This window comes from Leopardus geoffroyi, chromosome B2, assembly GCF_018350155.1.
Source record: "Leopardus geoffroyi isolate Oge1 chromosome B2, O.geoffroyi_Oge1_pat1.0, whole genome shotgun sequence".
Taxonomy (NCBI): Eukaryota; Metazoa; Chordata; class Mammalia; order Carnivora; family Felidae; genus Leopardus; species Leopardus geoffroyi.
Window position 1 is genome coordinate 100,897,137 of NC_059332.1, and position 26,546 is coordinate 100,923,682.

At 42.6% G+C, this 26,546-nt stretch overlaps 1 protein-coding gene across 3 annotated transcripts in view; it reads right to left on the reverse strand.

Annotated features, from left to right (window-relative positions):
• Positions 1–15,163, reverse strand: part of FYN (FYN proto-oncogene, Src family tyrosine kinase) — a 214,327-nt gene extending 199,164 nt beyond the window's left edge. The window contains exon 1 of one of the 3 annotated variants that reach the window (XM_045499308.1): positions 14,649–15,163. The gene's annotated coding sequence lies outside the window, so the exon portion shown is untranslated. The remainder of the gene's footprint in view (positions 1–14,648) is intronic. The other 2 variants (XM_045499307.1, XM_045499314.1) reach the window with 2 other exon arrangements.
• Between the last annotated feature and the right edge of the window lie 11,383 nt (positions 15,164–26,546).

Here is a 26,546-nt window from a genome sequence, read left to right on the forward strand (position 1 = left end):
AGGGTCAACTGTACACATATTTGAACCAAGAGCAAAAGAGGCCTATGGATTTCAGTTTCTTGAAGTATTTATACCTAATGTCCTTAATCATTAATCTACAGTTGAGCAGCTATCCATTCAACAAGGAGCCACCCTTATTCGGCATCATTTTAGAACTCTACACTCCCCTAGGTTTCCTCTTCCGAGGGCTTCCTGCCTTTGTTTCCCCTCTTCCATACCTGCTGTGTTCACGCATCATATCTGTAAGACTACAGATCCTTCCTTACTGCGTCTACCATCCCAATTCCAGCTTGCTCCCCTAGCCAGCCTAAATCCTACTTGCAGCTGATTCCACCGATATTTTCCTTAGTCTCTAAGAATATCCTCCTCACTTGATGGTTCAAATCAATTCTCAACTCTAGGTCACCAAACAGTCAGATTTTCCATTCCAAAGTAACAAAGTACTACAAGGCCAAATCACAAAACTGGGCTAAAGCGAGCCATTAAAAAATACCTACAAATTCCAATGGGGCCTCACTATTTCTCTGTAATACATTTTTGGTTTTTTTTAAAAGATTTTATTTTTAAGTAATCTCTACACCCAATGTGGGGCTCAAACCCACAACCCTGAGGGGCGCCTGGGTGGCTCAGTCAGTTAAGCGGCCGACTTCGGCTCAGGTCATGATCTCACGGTCAGTGAGTTCAAGCCCCTCATCAGGCTCTGTGCTGACAGCTCAGAGCCTGGAGCCTGTTTCAGATTCTGTGTCTCTCTCTTTCTCTGACCCTCCCCTGTTCATGCTCTGTCTCTCTCTGTCTCAAAAACAAATAAACGTTAAAAAAAAAAATTAAAAACAAAAAAACAAAAACAAAAAAACAAAACAAAACAAAACCCACAACGCTGAGAACAGGAGTCACATGCTCCACTGACTGAGCCAGCCAGTCACCCCTCTCTGTAATAATTTCTATCCATCTATTAAAATATTACTCTATATTTTTGTGGCTGTTTGGACTTCTTCTAGATTCTCCAAGCTGTCCTCCTATCTTTGAACCTTCCAACCTTGGATAATGGCTCAGCCTCCAATTTTACTGAAAAGCTTCAGGACATCCACACCTTTGAACTTCTTTCTTTTCACATAAAAATGTCAGGGGCGCCTGGGTGACTCAGTTGCTTTAGCGTCCAACTTGGGCTCAGGTCATGATCTCACGGTTTGTGAGTTTGAGCCCTGCATTGGGCTCTGTGCTGACAGCTCAGAGCCTGGAGCCTGTTTCGGATTCTGTGTCTCCCTCCCTCTCTCTCTCTGTCTCTCTCTCCTGCCCCTCCCACACTTGCACACGTGCTTTCTCTTAAAAATAAATAAACATTAAAAAACAATTTTTTTAAATGTCAGTATCTTCATCTGCCTCAGTGATGGTTAGAAATCACACGTGTAAAATACTGTGCCTGCCCCTTCGTGGGAATTCAGACTTGCAAATACCCTTCTCATGTGTTCTTTCTCACTTCAAGTTACTGCTAATTTTTATCCCATTGAGAGCTATAGTGAGTTGAATGGCAGCCCCCTTCCCATTATAAAATATGCCCATCCGAAATCCCCTCATGGGGAAAAGGGTCTCTGCAGATATAATTAATAAATTAAGGATCTTGATGGGGTGCCTCAGATCTTGATGGGGGGATCTTGATGGGGTGGCTCAGTTGGTTAAGCGACCGACTCTTGATTTTGGCACAGGTCATGATATCATGGTTGGTGAGATTGAACCCCATGTTGGGCTTTGTGCTGACAGCGTGTATCCTGCTTGGGATTCTGCTTCCCTCTCTGCCCTTCCCCTGCTCACGTTTTCTCTCTAAACAAGCAAACATTAAAAAAAAAATAAAAAAGAGGAAGTTAAGGATCTTGAGATGAGATCATCTTGAATTAGGGTAGGCCCTAAATCCAGTGACAAGCGTCCTTATGAGAGAGGAGAAAGCCATGTAAAGATGCTCAAAGGAAAATCTCATGTGAATTGGTGGCAGAAACTATAGTGATGGGTCTAAAAGCCAAGGAACGCCCAGGCCTGCCAGCAGCCACCAAAAGTTAGGAAAGAAGCATGGAACAGAGTCTCCAGAACAAAGTGTCACTGGGATGTGACACCTTAATTTCAAGACTTTTGGACTCCAGAACGGTGAGAGAAATTTTTCTGTTGTTTTAGGCCACCTAGTTTGGGGTATTTTTGTTGCAGCCACAAAAGACTAATACAAGGGCTCCTCCTATACCCATCATGATCTTGCCCCTGCCAACTCTTTGTTGATCCTCTTCCATCCGTTATCCCCCTCTCCCTCCAATCTCACCCACATCACCCTCACTAGTGGATCATTTCTGCATGTTCTAGCTCATCTAGAAGGTTCTTAAAGCCCAGCTGAGTGTCCTGGTGGGCAGTATAGAGCAGGGTTCTTCCCACACTGGCAGTTCTGGATCTCAAGTGCATGAGAGCATTGTTGTGGGGATGGAGGCCAGGGTACTTCAACCCCTACACACAGAACCTCTGTCACAGCTCGGGACAGGAGATCCGGGAAGCGGAGTTTGCCTTGGAAACTCTAGATCAGGGACTCTTAAACCTTCACACACTGCACCCTTCCTCATTTGGCATACTTGGGCCAAGGTACAAAGAACGTCTGCAGTTTTCCAAGTGCCAGTCCTCCTTATATCACATTCAGGCATAAACTAACCAGAACTTCCCTGGAGCTACTGGCACTCACAGAGGCATCTGGCTCAGCTCATTATTCTGGAGTCCTCATAGGTCCTTGCCAGCCACACCTCACGGGCCTTCACTGAGCAAATCTCAGTCTCTTTGGAGAACTACCTGCAACTCTTAACAGTCTGAAATCAACAATCTGTTGAATAATGACTACAAGATGGTGGGAATTATATGGACAACCACACCTATATGAAAAGAAGGATGTGATATGGCACATTATCTACCTATGCCTTGCCCCTAATTTGAAAACAGCATTAGAAGTTGGCATCACTGGCATTTTCACCCAAGGAAGTTGAACATAAGGGGGAACCTAAAACACTGTGCAACCAAAATCTGGGTTCTGAACCATGATTTTGAGGACCTACCAATGCAAAGGACCTAATGTACTACCTACAAGACGAAAATATATTCAAGATGCATCTCATTCCAGAAGTACTGAAAACACTTGTAAGACCTCCCAGCTTGGAAGCTCAGAATCATAATCAACAAACATTTAATAAATGCACAGCTCAGTGTAGTGTCACATAGCACAACGCAAATGAAATGAGGTGTGCTTTCAGCCTTCTAGAAGCATGCTACTGAAAACGGACAATTCTGACAGGGAGATATACCAAAATGACTGAACATGAACAAACTGGATAAATGCATGAGGTGGTGACATTACATGCCAGCCAAGGAGAGAGTGTATTAGGACACTGGCATGTGATCTCCTGCATTTAAGGAGGTGGCTGTGGAAATGGGAGGGGGGTTGGGGGAGAGGAGGTGCTCAAATCATGGACCATGTATGGTCAAGGAAGGGAAAAAAGTTCACTACTGCTTTCCAAAGACCATAATGGCATTTCAAACAACAGTGAAGCACCAGGTACCTCCCCTCTTTCTGGCTGCAGCAGTTGGACTACATCCATACAAAATGTTCTTATTTATTCTCCCTCCCTTAGATACATGAAAGCTGGCATCCAGGTGAGGGCTAAGCAGGGCGACGCATTCATGAGGAATCACAGAGAACTTTCCACAGGTAGCTGAGAAGACTCTTGATGAGTGGCTGACAAACACTGACTGTTATGCTGTTGTCATCTTGTTACAGAAATGACTCGAGTAATGACCCCTAACCATGGAAAACATTTCATAAGGTTTATTTTCAGTCATTCTTTTGATGGAGATACAGAGGCTCTGGTTGGGGTACAGTGTTAGTCATGACTTTGTAGGACCTTAAGTCTAGAAAAGAACCTTCCTCCCCTGCCAGGGAGATTCTTCAGATGCTGATACTACCAAGTGAACCAAATTAACATAGGGAGAGGATGGCACTTCCACAGTCACGGTTGGGTGTCACATGGCTGAGGGACTCAGGTAAATGCTACTTGGAGAGGTGCAGATATGGATGGGCACCGGCTTCCCCAGTCCTCTCAGACTTCCAGGCACAACCCTGGTGGCCACTCTGCACTCTTCCACCATCCACTACTGTTTTCTTCCAAATTCCTCCCAGTGTTGAAAGATTCTGCATTTCTCCTGGTCTTGGATGTCACTGCACCACTGGTAACTTCCTATGGTTTTTAGTGAAAATCTTATTGGTGAAAACCTGATGGCAGAGGACAAAGAAGTAACTATTTCCCTGACCACTCTAAATGTTTAACCAAAAGCTCAAGATTACGAGGGAAAGATCTTTAAACACACACCATCCTCAAAATACAACAGTGGTTCCTGAACCAGTCTGGGACAATCATTGACCCTAAACCATGCGGGCTGGTAGAGAGTCAATCTGGTGCCATCAGAAACTACAAAAACTACACAGGCTCAACATCCAAGCCCCACAGATGGCCAGGAGACCAGCTACATACTCCGGGGCCCTGCTCCAGGGCCTCTCCAAATAAACATCCACTGAATATCTACACTACGAATGACATCGTGCTACCTGCTATAGGGGGGCCAGCAAACAACATTTTTGCACACAAAGGGCCAACGGTTTCTTGAGAATACAGGACCCACACACATTCCTTGGAGACCTAGATTATAGTCTAAACTAAATTAGTAACTGGATATATGACCTTGGGCAAGTCACAAAATCTCTCTGAACCTTAGATCTCTCCTATGAGAATTTAACTAACAACATAAGGCATCATTTATTAGGAGACAACTGGTCATAAGTATTCAATGTAAGAGGATGAGGAGATTAGGGGAAACTTCCTAAAGCTGGGATTGAAAAATGGGTAGAATTCTGAGGGAAAAAAAGGGCTAGGGGATTTCAAGAAGGGAAAACAAAGGCCAGAACCCATTTTTCATATTAATGAGATACTAGACTAACATCTGGCTAATCAAGTGTTAGTGTAGTGGTAAATGAGGTGAGCCAAGTATGACTAAGAATGTGAACATGGAAGGCGTTGAATGCCAGCCTAAGGAATTTGGTCTTTTCTCCTATTCACTGGGTTGTTCGTAAAGGGACAAGGCAAGAGAACCAGTATCTACATCAGCTGGTACATCCATTTCACATGGATCAACATCCCCTCACTCAATTTAGAAGGTATAGGAGTGAAGCAACTGCAATCATTATTTGCAAACCACAGGAGAGCCTGAAGGACATAACATATCAAGAGAATATAGACTGGGCAACAGTATATATAAAGGACAGCCACAGAATTGGCATTTTCAAGTAAAAGGAGTTGATAAAAGATAGAGAATGACAGAATGTTAGCATTTGTTGATAACTCAGCTCCTACAACTGAAACAATGAGGTGCTCTATATTTGTAGGTTAGACAGTAAACTCTACAGGGAAAGGTGAAAGCCTCCAAACTTTGAGAGCAAATAAGAGAAACCATGAACAGAAATCAGCACTTTTCAGGTATCCTTGTGTGCATGTGCCTAGTTATAGGCCACAGATCACACAATTCTGGAATAAAATGAAAACTGAAATGAAAATCAAATTTTATAAGTGACAATATTTGAAACCGTTATTGCTTTTAAATAGATATGACAACGTATGGAAATGAAGAAACTTGTTAGTGTTTATTTGGCTTTTGGGTAGAATTTAATTTGGAGGGTGGGGGTGATCCCACAGAAATACAGATTCAGTAACTTTTGCTGGGGATTAAAAGAAGAAAGGATTGGGAAAAGTGCCCTGGGCTTTGTTGTGGGAAAGGCGATCTGGCTCATTTTTAATTTTCCATTAAAGCCCTACTTTTCAGTATAAAGCAGATGGAATCCTTATACAACTCCATGAAAAGCCTACTATTTTTGGGAACCTCAAAGACGGAAGCTCTGAGAAAAATGAAAGTGTTTAAATTCATCAGATAAAATCCCACCAGCACATTCAAAAGAAGCAGGTACTTAGAAACCTTAAAAATACAAAGTAAGTGGTCTTTCTGTGATTGATTTCTGATCCCCAGCCTCCCCTGGGCGGCTGCTGACTCGGGCTGACTGATGATTTTCTACCACTTCACGGCCTGCTCCCATCAATGTGGATGAGACTCACTATGCTTGCTTCATTCCTTGTCTTTCAGAAGCTGCCTCCCTGATGGTTCCATCCCTGCTGCCATTCTCATATCCAGAAGGGAGTTCGGTGCTCAACCCGGACAGCTCCAAACCTACTGACTCAGAAGATGGCCCGGAGATATGCACTCTGTAAGATCCTCAGAGAATATTCATGTAACCATGACCCTAAAACTCTCTCCTTATTATTATGAGCTAAGACCGAGTTCAATATATTGTTTGTTGTTCTGCCAGGGTGGATGGAAGAACAAGAGAGCTGCTGTTTACAGAGCATGGACTGTGAGGTACTGGGCTAGGAGATGATATCCACTGTCTCCATACTCATGGCTTACAATCTCATTTGAAAGATGGAACAAAATTAGTGTTAGGAGCATAGATTTCTGGAACCAGACTGTCCAGGTTCAGATTCCAGCTCTAATGCTTACTAGCTGTGTGAGCCTGACTAAATCACTTAACCTCTACACCTCAGTTTTCCCATCTGTTAAGTAGGAATAATGATAGTATACCATGGAATAGTGCTGGGTGTTGTGCTGGCCAATTGACCATGAATATGATATTGTCCCTGACTTCCAAAGAGCTCATAAGTCAATGAAAAAGACCAGTATTCACCCATTCTTCCATCCAGCTGATTCCATCTTGCTTTACAAGTCCAACTATGATGATGGTGATGATGAGGTAGAAATCAAGTGCCATGGGGGCCCATAGAAAGGACCAAAGAGGGGGCTTCCCAGAAGGTGAGTCTTGAGAGGAGTAATGAAGTAGTGAGGTTTCCACTGGGGGGAAAAGGTGTCTTTATATCCTCTAACACTTAACACAGAAACAACTGCAAAGCAAAGGCAAGGTCATTTGAAAGTAGGCAGGGAAAGAGGAACCACAGCTTTGGAGCAAAAGCAGGCATGAGCCTAGGAGCCAGACAGACGTGGCTTCTTTAGTAATTAGCTGTGTGACAATGGGCAAGTTACTTTATCTTTCTGAGCCTCAGTCTTCCCATTTGATCAATGGGGATAATAACACCCGCCTCATGGAGTTGTTATAATTAAGTAAATTACTGTATGTAAAGCACTTAACAAGTCCTCTGGGGTGCAATAAAAGCGGTAGGTATTATTACTTTTATGGTGTATTTAAGGAGGGGTGAGTAGCTATGGTGTGCTACATGGTTTTTTACATTATCACAAGGCCAGAAGTAAGCAGTCCTCAGAAAAAGCCTTATGAATTGAAATAAACAATGAGCTAAAACTTTCTCGTGCTGTATTTTTTTTCTCCCCCAAATTTATAGTTAATAGACGTTCAATACACATTTGCCCGAACCAACAGGGTGCTGTTGAGGTCATGGGGTCTACAAGGGCTGAATATATGATGACCTCTGCTTCCTAAAAATGTCCAGGAAGGACCCAAGTCGGCTTCCGATCCAGAGTGAGGCCTCACGTGGGTCACCCTGGAAGCATGGAGATGAATGGGGAAATGCTCTCATCCAAACATTACGACAACTCAGAGCCTTACAAACGTTGTTAAAGTTTCATGAGTCAGTAAGCATTATCTTTCCTTCCCACGTTTTTATTAGACGATAAATCCAGTTCAATTTATATCCTTCTAGGATTACTGTGTCCTAATCAAGTCCAGAGTGCCACTTATTCCTAGGCTGTCTGTACTGCATGTCACCCAAGTCCCTCCAGGTAATACGGTTTAGGCTACTCATGTGTTTTAGTGGCTAAAAATTAGATTTGCTCAACTAGAAACACTGAGCACTCTCTCTCTAACCCAAATCACCATTTATTCATAGGAACCAAGTGCATGAAAGTCATAACTCAGGTCTTCTCCCCCTACTCTCTAGTTTGTTCTGTCTTCAGGAGGTATGGTGACATTCTGAAGTCAAACTCAAGGGATTTACATTGTTAATAGGTTAAAATTCTGGTTATCTGACTAAAACCAAGAAAGTCTTTGATAGGGCTAACTTCAAAGTGCTTTTGTTTTTTTTTTTTGTTTTTTTTTTTACTCTCAAGAATAAAAAAGGCTCTGCATTTCTAACAAAGACTTGCTAAGTATGCTGTTTTCAATCATACTATATAAACTTTCCAAGCTTTCCAGTAATTCTTGATCCAGACCTGACAATCCATCACCCAAATCTCTGCCTAAAATATTCAAAATTTCCTTCTATGCAGACAGTACATCTTCACCTTTCCTTCCCTAAGGGATATATGTATTGTATGTATATCTGTTACATGTATGTGTGTACACACACACACACACGCATACATTTTAACAACAGCAGCAAACTCATCACTTTTCCCATATGTGGGGTTTTACGTTTATTAACTCACTGACTCCTCACAGAAAGCTTTGAGGGCAGAACTATTATCTCCGGGTTAAAGGTGAAAAAAGGGAGGCACGGAGTTTAGGTAGCTTGGCCCCGTTCACACAGCTGGAAGGGGCTGAACCCAGCCCACACCTGAGTCCATGCTCTTGACCACATCCTTCGCCTGGACTGAATGGCTTGACAGTGGACCTTAAGTGGTGACTCTGCCACCTTGGACAAGTCACCTAGCCTCTCTGGGCCTCATTTTTCTCCTAAGTAAAACAGACGTGTTGGACTACGTGGTCTCTAGTTCCTTAAGGTCCTATGTTCCGCAGTTTTGATACATGTTTCTATCTTGGTCTAGGGAGCAGCAGAGTCTTAGACCTCCACCCCTTATCTTCCTGATGCTGCTCTGGCTGGATTCGGAGATCTTTGGTGCTAAATCAAACTGCACTTTTCATTCTTAATTTTGCTTAATGTCCGGGGCATAACCCTCTCCTCCTGGTGATCAAGGAAACCTCTCTCCCCTGGGCCTGCTCAACACTCTGGCTCTTCCATTCAGGGCTCCTCTAACCTCCCCCATTCCTGGGCTCTCCCCCAGCCCTGTCTACAAAGTCCCTGAGTATACTGCCCATGCCCATTATTTCAAGTAGTTTCTAATTTGCTGCTAATAGACATATATTTAAGTCTTACTCTTCACTCCTATGACATACCTCAACCTGAAAGTCCGAAGTGTCCATGATAAAGTCATCATTTGACATACCTGTCCTCTCTTACTGTATTACCTGTCTGCATGTTTCTCTCCACCTAATTTCCCAGGACCCCTCTTCTTCCCTGCCCCTCAATATACTGTCTTACCCTCTCTTACTCTGTTTTTTTTTTTGTTGTTGTTGTTGTTGTTGTTGTTGTTATTGTTGTTCCATCTCCACTTCCATTTCTTCCATTCAGACTTTTATATATTGCTCATCTGAGTTTCCATAACTACCTTCCCCGCATTGGTCTTGACTGCCTCTGCAACAGCCTACACTGTGGCCAGATAATCTTTTATAAAATACAAATTAGATCAAAGCATCATCTCCACTTAAAACTGTTAAATGGCATTCTGACATTCTGGCCCTTGAACAATGCAGGAGTTAGGGGTGCCAATCCCCATGCAGTCGAAAATTTGTGTATAATTTTTTACTCTCCCAAAACTTAACTATTAAAAGCCTACTGTTGAGACTGCTGCTAACATAAACAGTTGATTAACACATATTTTATATGCTATACGTATTATATACTATATTCCTGACAATAAAGTAAGCTGGAGGAAAAAATGTTAAGATAATCACCAGGAAAATACATTTCCAATACTATACCGTATTTATCAAAAAAAAAAAAAAAAAAATCTGCATATAAGTGGACTGTGGGCAAACCTAAGTTGTTCAAGGGTCAACTGTACTTACAAGAACACTCAGATTTTTCTCTAGCCTATCTTCTTCCTCTGTCTGTCTCTCTACAATACCCCCCCCCCCACTCCAAAAACTACTTCCAATTTCCTAAAAGTGCATTTGCCTTCCGGGGCAATGGCCTTTCTACAACACTCTACTAGCTGACTCCTACTCTTCATCTCAAAGACACCTCCTCTAACCTTTGCTGCCTGGCTGCCTCACTTTTCCACCTCTTTGTGTAGTTCATGCTCCATTCTACATGCTCTCTTCCTCGTGTGAGGGCCCCTAGAATCACAGCAGGCAGAGACTTCCTTTGTCCAGGTAAGTTCCTTAGAGCAGGATCACACCTCTGCCCCTGAAGCATGTAGCTCAGTGTCTGGCAAATGGTAGATACAATGAATGAATGCTGCTGAATAAGGAAATATGTATGACCGTTCACATTTACCCACCTATCTGTGGCCCACAGAAGGACACAGCTTAAAATAGAAATCACACAGAGTAAAAGTATTTCCAGTATCAACATGCTTTGCTTTCCCATTTTTAACTTTTTAAATTTAAATATAAGGTTGTTTCACAACAACTAGAAGTATCAGTTTCCAAAGTATTTAGCTATCTTCCTCTTACGGCATGTGACGTATTTTAATTAATATTATTATATCCATATATAGTATTTTGCATATTGCCTAGTGGCTGAGAGCAAGGGATTTGAAACCAAACTAATTGGGCCTGAACTGTGACTGTACCACCTAATAACTATATGATCTTCAGTTAGTTCCTTAACCTCCCCTGCTTCAATTTCCCACCTGTAAAAGGGAGAGAAGTGAAACCACTTCAGATCATTATTGCTAAGACCAGAACTTCAACAGCGCTTGACAGATAATAAATGCTCGATAAAAATTAGCTATTATTTATTTACTTTTATCTCCCCTGGCAGACTGTGAGCCCCTGAAGAAAAGGACAGCAGATGCATTCATTTTCATGACCCTATCTCCCAGTGCCTTGCACACAGGAACACACTTGGCTAATGTTTCCAGAACAGATGAATATAATGAACCATTTGTAGCAAAAATATATGCATTATTAACTATGATGAATAGTATGGACAGCATTGCTCCAAGAGTTTGGAGGCCTGTGGAGAACAGAGACTATCCAGAACACGAGCAGTTTGCCCTGCTCCTGGAGGTCTGGAAACTCACTTAGTCCCCGTGGAATACGCAGATATCACAATCACCAAGTCAGGACAGCTGTGTGGTGAAGGGGACCCAGGCAAGACTGAGCGCTGGGCTGGCTAGGGCTCCCTTCTCATTAGCATGGCCCCAGGCAAGAAGTTTCTCCTCTGCACTCTGCTTAATTTCCTCTTTCAGTTAAGAAGGTAGGACTGTGATTTCTAAGGACCCTCCCAGCCACTTTGGGAGTCTATAAAATCAACAAATAAAAAAAATCTAGGCCAAGAAAGGTTCTACTAGAGTAAAAGAACCATACCAAAGTCAACACAGGAGGCATGAGATCACTGTATTACAAGTAATCACTGAGTGGGAACTACTTGAACCAACAAAAAGCAAAGTTTTATGAAACATGTTTAAAATAAAAAGATCTGAACTTATGAAATCAAAAGAATAAAAGAAATGATGGGTTTATGCTCCAGGTTTCCATACAATTTAGTTTTCATCAGCCTACAAACTCCTTGAGGGCAATGACTGTGCCTTGTTGAATGGCAACATATGGCAAGGCTGCTGGTCCAAAATACATTTCTTCTTTTTTCTTAGTCACATGGCTAACCTACATTTCCCAGGCTCCCCTGCAGTTAAATGTGGCCACCTAACCAGCCCTTGTGTACAGAATGTCAGTGGAAGTGATAGGTGTCATTTCCAGGCCAAGGCATTTAAAAAGTGGACTACTGGGGCGCCTGGGTGGCGCAGTCGGTTAAGCGTCCGACTTCAGCCAGGTCACGATCTCGTGGTCCGTGAGTTCGAGCCCCGCGTCGGGCTCTGGGCTGATGGCTCGGAGCCTGGAGCCTGTTTCCGATTCTGTGTCTCCCTCTCTCTCTGCCCCTCCCCCGTTCATGCTCTGTCTCTCTCTGTCCCAAAAATAAATAAACGTTGAAAAAAAAATTTTTTTTAAAAAGTGGACTACTGCATGAGGAATAATAAATGTCTATTGCCTTTGAGCCATTACGTTTCTGCAGGCCTATTTGTTACAGCTGCTAACGTTAGTTTAATAAATCCAAGTGCCTGGCACATACCAAAGACCTAACTCACATTTACTGAAACAGGATAAGACCAGGTTCCTTCTCTCAATGTGCTGACCAATTAATGATGGAAACAGAGACAGGCCAAATGTTACGCCTGCTGCTGAGGTCTGAAAACAAAATTGGAGGCGTGGTGATTTGTTTGGTGGGGAGGATAAAGAAAACATCAAAGACTTTTGAGCTGAGCCCTAAAGGTTAAACAGAATGCAAGCAGATCTGATGGGATTGGAGAGTCCAGACCCAGGACAAAGCATAAAGTACAGAAAGCAGAGTGTGCATTTGTTCACATTCAACCTTATCATTAAGTCTCTTTAGCTCGGTCAACACAGTGTGAGCTTATTGTGCACGGACTTTCCTTCCTGGGTCTGGCATCAAACAAACAACCCTTTGTTTTTACAGCATACCCATTAACCCTATTGCTTTTTTTAAACATAAAAAGTTCCATGATGAATGTCCTTAGAAAGTACAGAAGTAAATGTTTAATGAATCATGACTCTTTGCTAATAAAATTCTTGAAAAATGACTCTTTTCTAATAAAATTCTTGAAAAACAAACTTAAGACAAGAGTCAAGGAGCCATGCTCTTAGGAATCAATGGGTTCAACCTACGTTTTCATATTATCAATTAAGCATGTAATAGCCACTGGCTTACAAAATGGAACATTAAGCCTCCAGATTTACATTAACATTTCCTCCTTGAGAGGAACACCACACAGATGGTTCAAAGTTCAATCAAAAGATTCTCTACATCCTCGGCTCATAGCTAAGTGCCCCCCTACCCCCAAACGTTAGATAGTTAACAAACCACTTCCTCCAAAAGTCTGTGAGTCCCTTCATCTGAAAGCATAGCACCCATGGGGCCAGGACTCAGGAGAAAGAGCACAAAGGGTGGAAAGTATTGCAGTCGCTTGGGGTGGTGAGAGGAAGGATGTGGGTGTCTGAAGACTCCCCTGAAGCAGGGAAGAGACACAGTCTCCCACGGCCTTCCAAATACCAATTTGAATGCTGTGTTTTTGATGCCCCCGGAAACTTGTTCAAATATAAGGGTAAAACACACCAATGGGCAGACAAAATTTCAAGACTTCAGCACTTCTTAGACTTGAGGGAAGAAGCAAATCTAGCTGCCTCACTCGTATCAAATACTAATTTAATTATCTGACTCAGAAGCCAAATTCTTCTGCTCCCACACCGATTTATCCTACCCCAGCTTTTTAGTACCTATCCTCAGAGGAGAGGAGGTTCAAACAAGGTGGAGGAAGGCTATCTTGATAAGAAAGCAACTCTTGGGACTGCTGGAATCATTTCCCCCTTAAATCTAAGAAGTACTGCAGCTGCCAGTCAACGCTACTGGGCCCATGAATACAGCAAAATGACAGCACCTGCCACCCTGCAGCATCTGGGGCCTTTTATGTTTTGGTAAATGTGGCAGGAAAGACTCTCAGAGAGAAAATCAACTGCTTTATCTGAGAGAAAGGGAAGCCCCAGTGAAGAGAAAGAAGAATCATCGTGCCCATCCTTGGGTACTTTGTGCGTCTCCTCTCTGTACACTGAAAGGGCTCTTTGTGTCACACACACACACACACACACACACACACCCGGCGAGTCTGTGTGATTTATTAAGGGGAGGAGGGGCAAGAAGGGTGATTTTATTATCCCGCTTCTCACTGAGTCCCAGCAAATCTCCGCCTGGGCCCAACCTCGGTGGCCTCTTTCTGGCCCAGTCCCCTCTGCCTGTGGCCGCAGAGATAAGAGAGGGGAGGCGACCAAACAAAAAACAGTCATCGATCTGGGGAAGTAGAGAGGAAATTCAGCGGGCAGGGAAGAGAAAGGAGGTTGAGGGAGCAGAAGGGGTGGGGAGGCAGAGGAAGAAGAGCGAAGGCTCCAGCAAGGGGGACAGGGGAAGGTTGGGCGGGTGGTGGCACAGGAAGAGTGAAGGGGAGGATGGGGGAAGTGCTAGGGAGGTGCCAGAAATAGGCAGGAGGATGAGCTGAGGAAAGCGACGACCGCAGAAGGAGGCCGAGAGGTGGAGGAGTGGGGCAGGGGTGGGGTGGGGTGGGGAGGGAAGCAGCACGGGGCATCAATTATTAAGTGATTACATCATCCCTGACATTAAAACAACACACACAGACCGAGTCCCCGCGGGGGGCCCCCGAAAGGAGGGCGAGGGTGGAGTCTGGGCCAGCCTCGCCCCCCTGACAATTCCTATTCTCACCCTGCGCCCGCTCGCAGGCGAGGAAACGGGCCCCCCATCCCTGCGCTACCTCAGGGCCGCACCCCGCAGAGGTGTCCTCCCGCGCGGCCGCGGGAAGACTCCGAGCGGGGCCAACTCCCCGGCAGCCCCGCGGGGCGCCCCGGAGGCAGCAGCGGCGACGACCGGGAGACTGCAGCGCGGGGCCCCGCGGCGGGGGCGGCGCAGCGCGGGGGCGTCGGTGGCCCGCGTCTCCGCAGCATCCCCACCGCCTCCCAGGGCGCATCCCCGGCCGCTTACCTGCGCGGCGCTCAGGCTCCGGAGCCCATTCACATGGTCTTCTGCCCGCCCTCCTCCCGCGCGGCCGAGGCGGTTCCGGGGGTTCCTCGGCGGGCCCGGGAGCCGGTGGGCCTTCCGAGAGCGCCGAGGGGGCGGCGCCGGGTGTCCCCGGCCCGGCGGCCGGATCCCTCCCTGGCGCGGACGGCGGCCGCCGGGCGGTGCGGCGCGGGCGGCGGCTTTGTGTGTGCCCAGAGAGCTCTCGGTGCGCTGGCTGAAGCGCCGCGCGCCCGGACGTTGGAGGACGCGCGGCTCCGAGGGCAGCCTGCTTCTGCTTTCGCGGCCGGCCGGCGGGCGGGTCTCGGCGGCCTTTGGTCACGACGACCCCTCCTCCTCTCCCGCGGCAGCCCCCTCCCCGCCGGCTCCGCTCCTGACAGATGGCGCAACTGCAACAACGCGCCGCCGCCACCGCGGCTGCTCGCAGCTACTCACGCTGATGCTCCGGCCCCTCCAGCCCCAGCCCGGGGTGAGGAGGGGGCGGGACGCACGCTGAGAGTGGCAGGCCCCGCTGCCCTATCAACGCACCCTTCGGGAGCTGCGGGCGGCGACCATTGGTTTCTGGGCGGGGGCGGGGCCGAAAGGGGTGGGGCCACCGGGTGGGTTGAGCGTTACTGTGGCAGCAGGCATCCTGGCGTGCGTGCGGTGTGGGGTGTAAGATGGGATGCGAGGTTGGAGGAGTTTGTGTGTGTGCTTTTAAGGATTGTGTGGACTTGCGAGGTAGTGGGTTTGGGCGGGGGAAGTAGGGGAGAGTGTGAGCTGCAGTTTCTGCTTTGCGGAAGGTTGCGGCTGCCACTGCAGAAAGGCATCTGCCATTCCCCCCAAACCATGGGAACCTGCCTCCAAAAAGGGCTATCTTGCCTTTTCTTGTGTCTTCTCATTTGAAGGTGGGAGGATAAATTGGGAAAGTGTTAGGTGGTGAAAACGTTTTCTCTAATCGAACTTCAGAGTGCCGAGCAGCCCGGAAAAACCATCACAGAAGCCTGGAAAAACCAAGAGAACCCTGGAAACGCACAATTAAAAAAGTATTATTAATAATAAAGAGAAAGAGAAGGGGGGAGAAGGAGGAAATTGAGATTACTCTATTAGTCTCCTATTTTCGTGGACACACATTTTCAAGCAAAGTCTGGAGGAAGTATTACTAAAATAGGGGGAGGGGTGGAGAGGGCAAGTGTGGACTAAGGAATCTGAAATCAGAGTAGAGATTTGTTTGTATAGTTTTTCCCCAACTCATGTTTAATTGTAGCCATTGGTTGTCTTTGGTTTCTCATGACATGTAAGCTTCTCGTGTTTTTTTTTTTTTTTTTTTTCCTTCACTGAATCTGAGCTTTTGCTCAGATTTTCCTTAATGAAATAATAACCGGTTTAGTATACAGTTGGGAGCGCATCAGTCTTTATTTCCTACCCAGCTTTTCTATGGCAGGATGTAACTTCATAAAAAGAAACACTTTGGCTTCCTGATTTTCTTTATAGGTAATTCCTGTTTACTGAAAGTTCTCCTTTAAGGCATGCTCAGATTCATTCTCCTCAGTAATTTTGGCAAGAACCCTCCCCCCCCCTCAGCAAATCTAATGTTCTGAGATATAGAAGTGAATTAGTTTCTGCTTCTATGCTCAAAATCTATATTACCTTCCTGCCCACTAGTTTTTTTTTAACCATAGTTTAAAAATATCAGCCACTTTTGCTGACTTTTTTTTTTTTTTTTTTTTTTGTACACAGTACTTTGAAAAAAGTTTCCTGGGGCACCTGGGTGACTCAGTGGGAAGAGCACACAACTCTTGATCCCAGTGTTGTAAGTTCGAGCCCAACGTTGGGTGTAGAGATTACTAAAATAAATGTGTTTAAAAAAAATTGCCAACATTTATTAAAGGATTCTCATTTTATGGATGAGGAAACCGAGGACAAGAGAACTTAATAACTAAACTCAAGGTAATAGTATAGGGTGGTTAGTGTCGGGTGTTTTTTCCTCCTTTAAACAAAATGATAAATGAAACCATGTTTTAAATTATATGTCTGGCAATTCATTCCAAAGTCCCAAGAAATGGAACTCCAACAAGGACCAGAAGATTTCCACACACAAGAATACCAACTTCATCTAGCCAAGAATTGTTGATCTTAAGAGAAGGGGCTTCTCTTCCTCAGTACTAGCCTGCCATGGCTGTCCTAGATTTGAAGTGGGTTGGAGAGGCAATCGTCTAGAGCAATGGTTCTCAAACCATAGCATATATCAGAATTATTGGAAGGGACTTGTTAAAATGTGAATTGGTGTTCCCCACTGCCAGAGGGCTGATTCAGTAGGTTTGGAACAGGGGTCGAGAATCTGTACTTCTAACAGTTTCCTGGTGATGCTGCTGCTGCTGATCTGTGTACCACATCTTGAGAACCACTGGTCTAGAACCAGGCTGTCCAACATGGCAGCCGCTAGCCACACATAGCTGTTAAGTACTTGAAATGTACTTGAGTACTTGAAATGTGGCTAGTGCAAATTAAGGTATGCATGCTGTAAATGCAAAAGACATATTGGATTTCAAATATTTAGCATGAAAAAAAGAAATGTAAAAGATAAAATGTTATTAAATTTTATTTCACCTATTTATTTAGTAATTTTTGTTAAAGTTTGCCATTTATTTTAAGAGAGTGAGAGAGGGGGAGGGGCAGAGAGAGGGAAAGAGAGCTGATCCCAGGCAGGCTCACAGTGCTAGTGCAGAGCCCAATGTGGGCTCTAACCATGAGATTATGTTGTGAGCCAAAATCAGGAGTCAGATGCTCAACTGACTAAGTCACCCAGGTGCCCCTATTTATTTTCATTTTTACATGTAGCTACTAGAGAATTTTAAATAGCATATATGGCTCATATATTCCTATTGGATAGCAGTGGCCTAGAGTTGTTTTTGATTCCAGCTCCATAGCACACACTGTTAGCACCTTTTTTTTTAATCTTTTATGTTTTGTTTTTATTTTTATTTTTGAGAGAGAGAGACAGAGACAGAGCATGAGCAGGGGAGGAGCAGAGAGAGAGGGAGACACAGAATCTGAAGCAGGCTCCAGGCTCCAAGCTGTCAGCACAGAACCCAACGTGGGGCTTCAACCCACAAACTATGAGATCACGATCTGAGCCAAAGTCAGTCACTTAACCAACTGAGCCACCCAGGTGCCCCTACACAGTTAGCAACTTAATGAGGCAAATCACTTAGCTTTTGTGGACCTTTGCGTTCTCATACATAAAATGGGGAAATAGTAAAACTGATCTCATACTGCTTTGTGAAGACTAAACGGACATGCAAAAAGTTTATGCATACCTTCCTCCTATTTAAAGATAAACTATCCTGTACTCTCAGAAAAAAATACTCTTAAGACATGGACCTCCTTTGGTATCCCATGTTGGATTCAATTTATCTTACGTGAAACCTGGAGTTGGTGGGGTAAGACATCTTCTTGTTTAAGCTTTCTTCAAAAAGAGTCACTTTTTAGCGTCTGTAACTCTAATAGCTTCTTGATCTAATTAGTGAACAAAAAGAAGGGACAATGCAATTAAAATGACAGATTAACCTGCTTCCATCACGACTCCATCCTGTTTTTGTAATTCTTTCCTTGCCTACCTTTTTATCTGTTGCCCTTCTTAAAAGTCGCTTTAAATGGATTTGGCTTCCTCTGGAGGATTTGCTAATGGCCTGAACAAGTGTAAGAGTACTGTGAAGGATTTGGATACCATTCCCCATTTTGATCTGTGCAGGTCTCTGCAAACACCTTGATTAAAGAAAGGTCCATGACACTGTCCTTGGCCTACTTGGGATAAGTCATTATTGTTCTCTGCACCCCTGATTTATTTTTATTTTCTTCTGGACAATTTATGTTATTATATTATATAAAAATGATATATATTATATATTGTTACAAATATAATATATTATGATGTATTATTATATTATTATATAATATTATATATTATAATTATATATAATATAATATATATTATATGTTAAGTATATTATGTTATATAAATTATGTATGTAAATTATGGCAATTTATGTTATATATATATATAATGTTTTATTTTTCCATTTTTATTTTTCTATTTCTTTACCTTACAGTTTCCTGTTTCTTTCAACGTTTATTTTTACTTTTGGGACAGAGAGAGACAGAGCATGAATGGGGGAGGGGCAGAGAGAGAGGGAGACACAGAATCGGAAACAGGCTCCAGGCTCTGAGCCATCAGCCCAGAGCCCGACGCGGGGCTCGAACTCACGGACCGCGAGATCGTGACCTGGCTGAAGTCGGACGCTTAACCGACTGCGCCACCCAGGCGCCCCCTCAGTTTCCTGTTTCTATCTGGGGGTTATTTTGTCTCAACAGAATTGCTTATTATCTCGTTTTTAAAGTAACATTTCCTTATTTTTTATTTTATTGGTCAAAATATTTTCTTGCCTCATTACATTTTACTTTTCATCTTCTTTTAAATGTTAACTCAGTAGCAACATGTGTGACAAGGGTAAGAATGCTTAATATAGAGTTCTCACAAATCAACAAGAAAATAAAATGAACACTCCGGTTGAAAAACATGGGCAAAGGAAATGCATCTCAAAATGGCCAGTAAACATGCAAAGAAATTCAACTTCACTTGAAACCAAAGCAGTGCAAAGATGGTTTTTTCAACTACCCAGTTGGCCAAAGACATAAAAGGATTTAAGGAAATGGATACCCACATCTTTATTTTATTTTATTATTTATTTTTTATTGTATTTTATTTTTTAAATATAATTTATTGTCAAATTGGTTTCCATATAACACCCAGTGCTCATCCCAACAAGTGCCCTCCTCAATGCCCATCACCCACTTTCCCCTCTCCCCCACCCCCCACCCACATCCTTTTTAAAAAAATTTTTAATGTTTTAATTTACTTCCCCGTTAGTTAGCCTATAGTGCAATAATGATTTCAGGAGTAGATTCCAGTGATTCATCCCCTACATATAACAGTGTTTATCCCAGCAAGTGTCTTCCTCAATGCCCCTTGCCCATTTAGCCCATCCCCCCACCCACCTCTCCTCCAGCAACCCTCAGTTTGTTCTCTGTATTTAAGAGTCTCTTATGTTTTGTTCCTCTCCTGTTTTTATTTTTGCTTCGCTTCCCTTATGTTCATCTGTTTTGTATCTTAGATTCCACAAGAGAGTAAAGTCATATATGGTATTTGTCTTTCTCTAATTAATTTCGCTTAGTGTAATACCCTCCAGTTCCATCCACATTCTTGCAAATGGCAAGATTTCATTCTTTTGGATTGCCAAGTAATAATCCATTGTATATATATATACCACATCTTCTTTATCCATTCATCTGTCGACGGACATTTGGGCTCTTTCCATACTTTAGCTATTGTTGATAGCGCTGCTATAAACTTTGGGGTGCGTGTGCCCCTTCGAAATGGCACACCTGTAGATACCCACATCCTAATGTTAACTGGCATAGCACTCTGGATGACAATTTAAGAAAAGTTTAATAAATAAATAAATTAATTAATTTAATCAATTTATGAAAAGTATTTTGAAAAGTATGTACCTTTCAGTCAGCAAGGCTACTTCTGGGAAAGAATGGAAGAAGTTTACAAGGATATACCTATGATGTGAGTAATTACAACATTATAATAGTGAACAATTGAGAAAAATCCACTGGTAAGAGATTCGGTGTGTTAACCAAGCTATGTCTATAATAGAACACTACACAGCCATGAAAATGATGATAAAGCCACTTATTTATTTATGTGAAAGGATTTTCACAATAAATTAATGTCTCTATATTTTTATGCATACATATTCCATTGTTTTAAAATTTATCTACATATAAATTTTCATAGAGAAGTATGCAAATTCATACACAGAAATTTTAACAGTGATTTTCTCCAAGTTATCAAATTATAGATCATCTTTGTTTTTTATCTTTTTTTAAAAATTTTCTGAAGTTTTTTGTATTGGGCATCTATTCACTATTTAACAGAAGAAACAATAAAACTTAAACCTTTTCCTGTCTTTGCTACTTTAATTTTCCCTTTTATCTTCTTCTTATTTTCCCTGTTGATTTTCTTCCCTTTTGAAGGAGCCTTGCCACTGGTTTCTGGTGGACCTCCTTGGGACTTGTAAGAATGATTCTCAAAAAGCTTTACTTATTCTAAAAGCAGGACACTACCAGGAACTGGTCCCAAGGCTAACCTTTCTGTACCTGGCACACCTGGTTTACTGTGAAATTCTTGCTTCTGATATCTCATATCATCAAGTTCTTAAAGAAAGAGCTACATACTTGAAAATCCATGTTGTTCAGAATATAGCCAAAAGCAGGAGATGGTCCCGGGAAAATCTCATATGGAAGGGAAGGACCCTCCATGCTACACCCCAGCCTAAGCTCAGGAAAGGGTAAGAGTAGATGGTGTTAGACCTCTTTTTGGAAGAGGTCCAGCAAAGTTGCCGTAGCTGGGATTCTGCTAGCACTTCATTCCAGCTCTCTCATGTTAAATGTTATCCAAACTGGATAGTTGCTCCCTTTGGTGGGTCACAGCAGAGCCTTCTTGGCATGTGGCTTTAGCTCCCTTTCCTCTTAAAAAGATAGGAATTATTACAAATGTGGTTTTAGAGCCCAAGTCCACTGACCTCTGCAACATGCTCTCATTGTGTCAGGGTCATTACTGGACAACCCAGGCCTGTTAGAAAGAAAAAAATTGGGTCTATAAAGGAGGAGAGCCTATATCCCAGCCAAACCACAGGGAGGGTGGGAAAGATGGTGATGATCGAAAACGGTGTTTCTTGATTCATTGCTTGACTCCCCAAGGGAAGCCTGGATCATTGTCTGATGTGGTTCTAGTGTGTGAGGATGGGACTAAGTCAATCTTGAAGGTCTCAATGAGAACACTTCTGATTTCATATATAGTATCTATTTTCCAACAGATCTCCTACTGGAGACCTTGCAGGAGTCTAACAAGGGAGGCTCTCTTATTGTAAGATGGCCTGTCCCTTTCTCTTACAGCCTGATTAGCTGTCCCTCCCACTCTGACCAGTCTTGACTAATCACTTTTATCTATTTCCTGGTGCCACTCTATGCAGTGATGGTGCTTGAGGCTCATCCTGTGTGGCTAAGCCACTGGTACAGATAACTGGATCAGAAGCTTTCATATTTCCCAGTTTGCAGGCATAGGATGATTAGGCCTGACCTTGGGGGAGCTGAAACTGATTGAGACATTCAAGACCTATGCAGTGAGGCCCAACATGTGCTGTGTGCTGTGTGTGTGTGTGTGTGTGTGTGTGTGAGAGAGAGAGAGAGAGAGAGAGAGAGAGTTTGATCTGGTAGAGCTCCAAGAGTGTATCCTTGATGATTCAGATATTTTTTTCTGGTCATAGCCTGATGTAGTCCTAAAGAAAAGATAATGTCTCGGCTTTCTAATTACTTTAGTGATCTACATCTGTATGAGATGTAGATTTTATAACATTCATCTTGCCACTTTCAAGTATTCAAATATTCTATGTGTCAGGCTGTCAAAGGAAAAAAAATGAACAGAAAGAAGAAAATCATTGTTATCAGTCAAGGTTCTTGGTTGCGAGCAGTATGAACTATGTCTAGTTTCAGCAGAAAAGTAGTTTATTAGAAGGATGTTGTGTAGCTCAGAGAATCAGTGAGAGAACTCGAAAAGTAGACTCAGCGAATAGGCAGGAATCAGGAACCACCACCCAGGGGCACATCTGAGGCCTGGTTAGGATGTTCTGTTGGGGCCGTCACACCGCCAAGGACCTTCTACCACTATTGGAAGTAGATTCTACACTCTCTCTTCATTCTCATTTCACTTACTGAAGCCTCAAATTCTTGGGTGGTAGCATCTTACAGGCAGGCCATACTGTAGCTTTCAGGGTGGTTGGAGAGCGGGAGGCAGAGGGGAAGGGGTATCTGGCTTTCTCCAGCTTCTGTGGAAAATGGTAAGACCTTGCCCCCAACAAACTCAGATAATAGGACTCTCCCCAAAATAGGAAGGGAAGCGAGACATTGGGCCAGAATTTAAAAAATGACAAATGCCACCCTGCAACTGTTCACCCATATCTCTGTGAACCTCGGATTTCCATGTTTGAGTGTCATTGCTCATTTAACAAAAATTTCTTCCTCTTCAGTCATGATTCTGTTTTCTGGTGAGAGGGTGACAGGCTAGGTCCCACACTTAAATTTCTTTGGCAAGGTACACAATATCTTCTTGAACATAATGTCTCACATGAATGATCTTTAACTTTCATTTATTCTACATTCAAATGGGAGAGTTCATTGTCTCTGGGAATGAAGGATTTATGACAGGTCTTATAGGGATGTGAAACTTCTGAGGAATGGGGACATTGGTAGAATTTTTACCCTGGCAGCATAAGAGGCTCAGTCAGCTCTAGTCTCTTCCCATTTATTATCATCCTTCATGTAAAAGACATTCTTATAGTGGCTTCCCAGCTCACAGTGAATCCCACTTTTGGGGAATAGCTACCAAAACCCAGAGGTGGGCTTCTAGAGACCATGTCTCTATGAACTGACCCTCAATAGCACAGGCTAGCCATTGCCATCAGGAGTAGGCATTTGTCCCATTGTCCCATAAAGAGCCAACTATTATTTACTGAGTATTTGAAAATTGGATCAGAGATATGCAGATGTGAGTGTATTAGTAGGAAAAGCCAACTGCCCTTAACAAACATCCCCAAATCTCCATGGCTTTACATAACAAAGATTTGCTTCTCTCTAAGGTCATGGTCTAATTGGGTTTCTGTTGAGCAACTTTTCACAAAGTGATTCAGGGACAGAGGCACCCTTCAACCAGGATGTCACTGGGAAACAAGGGAAAAGAGAATTGCATGGCCAATTTTAGGATTCAACATAAAAGTGATTTATAGCATTTCTGCTCACATTCTATTGGCTAGAAATAGTCACAAGGCTACACCTATAGGCAAAGGAGCCGGGAAATGTAATCTAGTGATGGCAGCAGGAAAAAGAGGAAATGACTTTGGTGAGTATCTTGCCACACTGGGAGATGGTAATACTGAGCAGTGCTCCGGGGGGATGATCTACGAAGTCCTGCTGCTGATCACCCTTCAGCATTTTGGTTTCTCTTCCTTTAACTTGATTGGTCAACTACTTAGATCCACTAAGAAGAGGCTTCTTAGATCAGTGTCCGTCCAATCCATATCTCCTTATGTTCAATGTAGCCAGACGTATTTACATATGTACACAATGGTGCATGTATAAGGACAATAAGTTCTGCATTTTTATATCGCAATAGATTGGAAACATGTCTTAAGTGTCAATAGGTGACTAGTCACATAAATTATGGTACTTGCAACTCTTTGTGCCTTAAAACAGACTAAATTTTTTTAAGAACTTGTAGAAAGTGTTTATTTCCCTTTCACCTCCCACTTTAGCATAGCTGACCCAGAACCTGCCATCACTGATCTGGGGAAAATAGGAGTTGGGAAAAGGATAAAGTGAACTGTGGAGTTATCAAAATATATCCATGAAGAATAGAACTTGAAAAGTTTTGAGGAATAAAAAATTGCATCTAGGATTCCTCAAGGAAGAAGTTTGGCCCTTCATACACCATCAACAGATATGGATGCTAACTTAAAATTGGTGCCATCTCACATATGCCCTGGCAAAACCATCTCTTGCCCTCCTGCTGTCCGGCTTGATAAAGAGGGCCAGGCTCAAAACAAACAAAACAAAATGCTGACCAAGTTAGTGAAGCAACCCCAAAAGGAAACTTAGAAGACCATAGCTGATACGACTTCCAAATTTTAAAATTATCTTAAATTTTTGTAATTTGTGTTTATGTGAAAACACCTGAGTCTGTCAGAACCAATAATAAGGGCAGAAATAGTTCCATGGAGTGTGTATTTGGCAAGTGTGGGTATGGAATCCCAGGATCCCTGTTTCATTTTGGAGGCTTAATTGTTCTAGCTTACTATAAATTGAGGTCAACTGCCTTGAACTTTGGAGGCCCCAGACCAATCTGAGGAATCAAGCCCTCTTCATATGATCCATGGAAGCAAAAGTCACTGAAAAATAAAGCAGCCAGAGAAGATCTCAAACAGACTTAACTGATAGACGAGCTTATAGAAATTATACTCTTTTTTAATTAAGAGAATCAAGTTTATTAGAAATGGTCTATTGAAAAATTAGAAAATATTCATGTTGGTATAAACTGAAAGGTATTCATTCCACCCTGGATTCAACGTATCATTTATTTTAATTCAGTTTTATTTGTCACTTATTTTATTTAATTGCCTTTGGATAAGCTGTATGCATTCACCAAACACTTTCTCGCACATACTGTCTCAATACGAAGAGAAACATTCTATTTCTATTCAAATCTGAAATTAGACAAGGACATTCCTTTCACCACTAATACTTAACATTGTTCTGAAAATTCCAGTAAATGCAATAAAACAAGATGAAGAAACCAAAGGTATAAATAATGAAAAGGAGACAAAATTCTTCTTATTTCCTGTTGATGTGATTGTCTACCTGGAAAGGCTAAGAGAATCAATTGAAATGCTATTAAAACTAAGAAATGAATTCAGTTAAGGAAGCCAGTTCACAAAGATCATGAGGCTCTAAAAACAGTGAGCTAAAAATTAGGCATAGCCAAAATCACCCTTTAAATTCTCCAAATTGCCCCTGAAATACTATATACATGGAGGTTGTATATGCAACTCTACACACTATATCTGTATAGATATATAATATCTACAGTAATTTGCAGCACATTTGAGTATATATGTAAAGAAATTTAACAGTACTCATTTTTTCATGGTAAAATTAATGTTTGAATATATAAGTATACGTACATATATTTCTGCCATAGACAAAACAATCAATACCTTTCTTATATTGCTAGTTAAAAAGTATACTTTTTGAAAGTCCCATTTACAGTAGCAACCAACAATAATTAGGGGTTACGTCTTGGTTTGGGTTTCCCTAGAAGCTGACCCCGAGACAAGGATGAAAGTTAGAGTTGTTTATTGAAGAGTCATCCTGGGAACCCAGTCTGGGAATGAGAAAGAGAGGGAGGAGGGAAGAAAGTCAATAGAAGATGCATCATTAAGCCATTTTCTGGGGGTAAATAGAACATTACTACACTGGGTCCCTTTGGAAGACAATGTGAGCATATGTCTAGGGACATAAACTCCAGATTTCCAGCTGGCCCTGCCAATGGGCCTAGTGTATTCTTACTCCCAGAAAAGACCCCTTATAGAAAAGATCCCTCATTCCAGGGATGCCCAGGAAGCAGCCCTCGCTTGGCACATAGACAGGAATGCCAAAGTTATTTGGTAGGCAGGGCATTGGCAGTGTCTACCACATGTAACCTGAAAAGGAATAGGACCTATATATAAAACCACACACTTTTACTAAGAATCATAAATTGTAAAATTTAAATGGAGAGACGGACCATATTCTTGGGAGGAAAGACTTAACAATGTTAGGATTTCAGTGTCCTCCAAATTAAACTATAAGTTGAGTATAATTCCAACGAAAATTCTAGTGGGTCTTTTTTTTTTTTTTTTTAATTTATCTGGAAAGAAAAACTGAGTAAGAATGGTTTAAAATGTTTGAAAACTTTCATGTGGTCAATATCACCCTTGAAAATCTTTTAAGTAATGGTAGCGTATTGACCTTACCAGATAATGAAAGAGTGGTACGGGTGCAGGGATAGATAGACAGACAAAGGGAATATTCTAAAGATTGTAGGAACACACTCAAATGTTTATTAGCATGTAATTAGCATTAGCATGTGGGATTTCAAATCACTCATAAATGAAAGAAATAGTGAATGAATATTATTGGTATAAGTTAAACCCTACATCATACTAT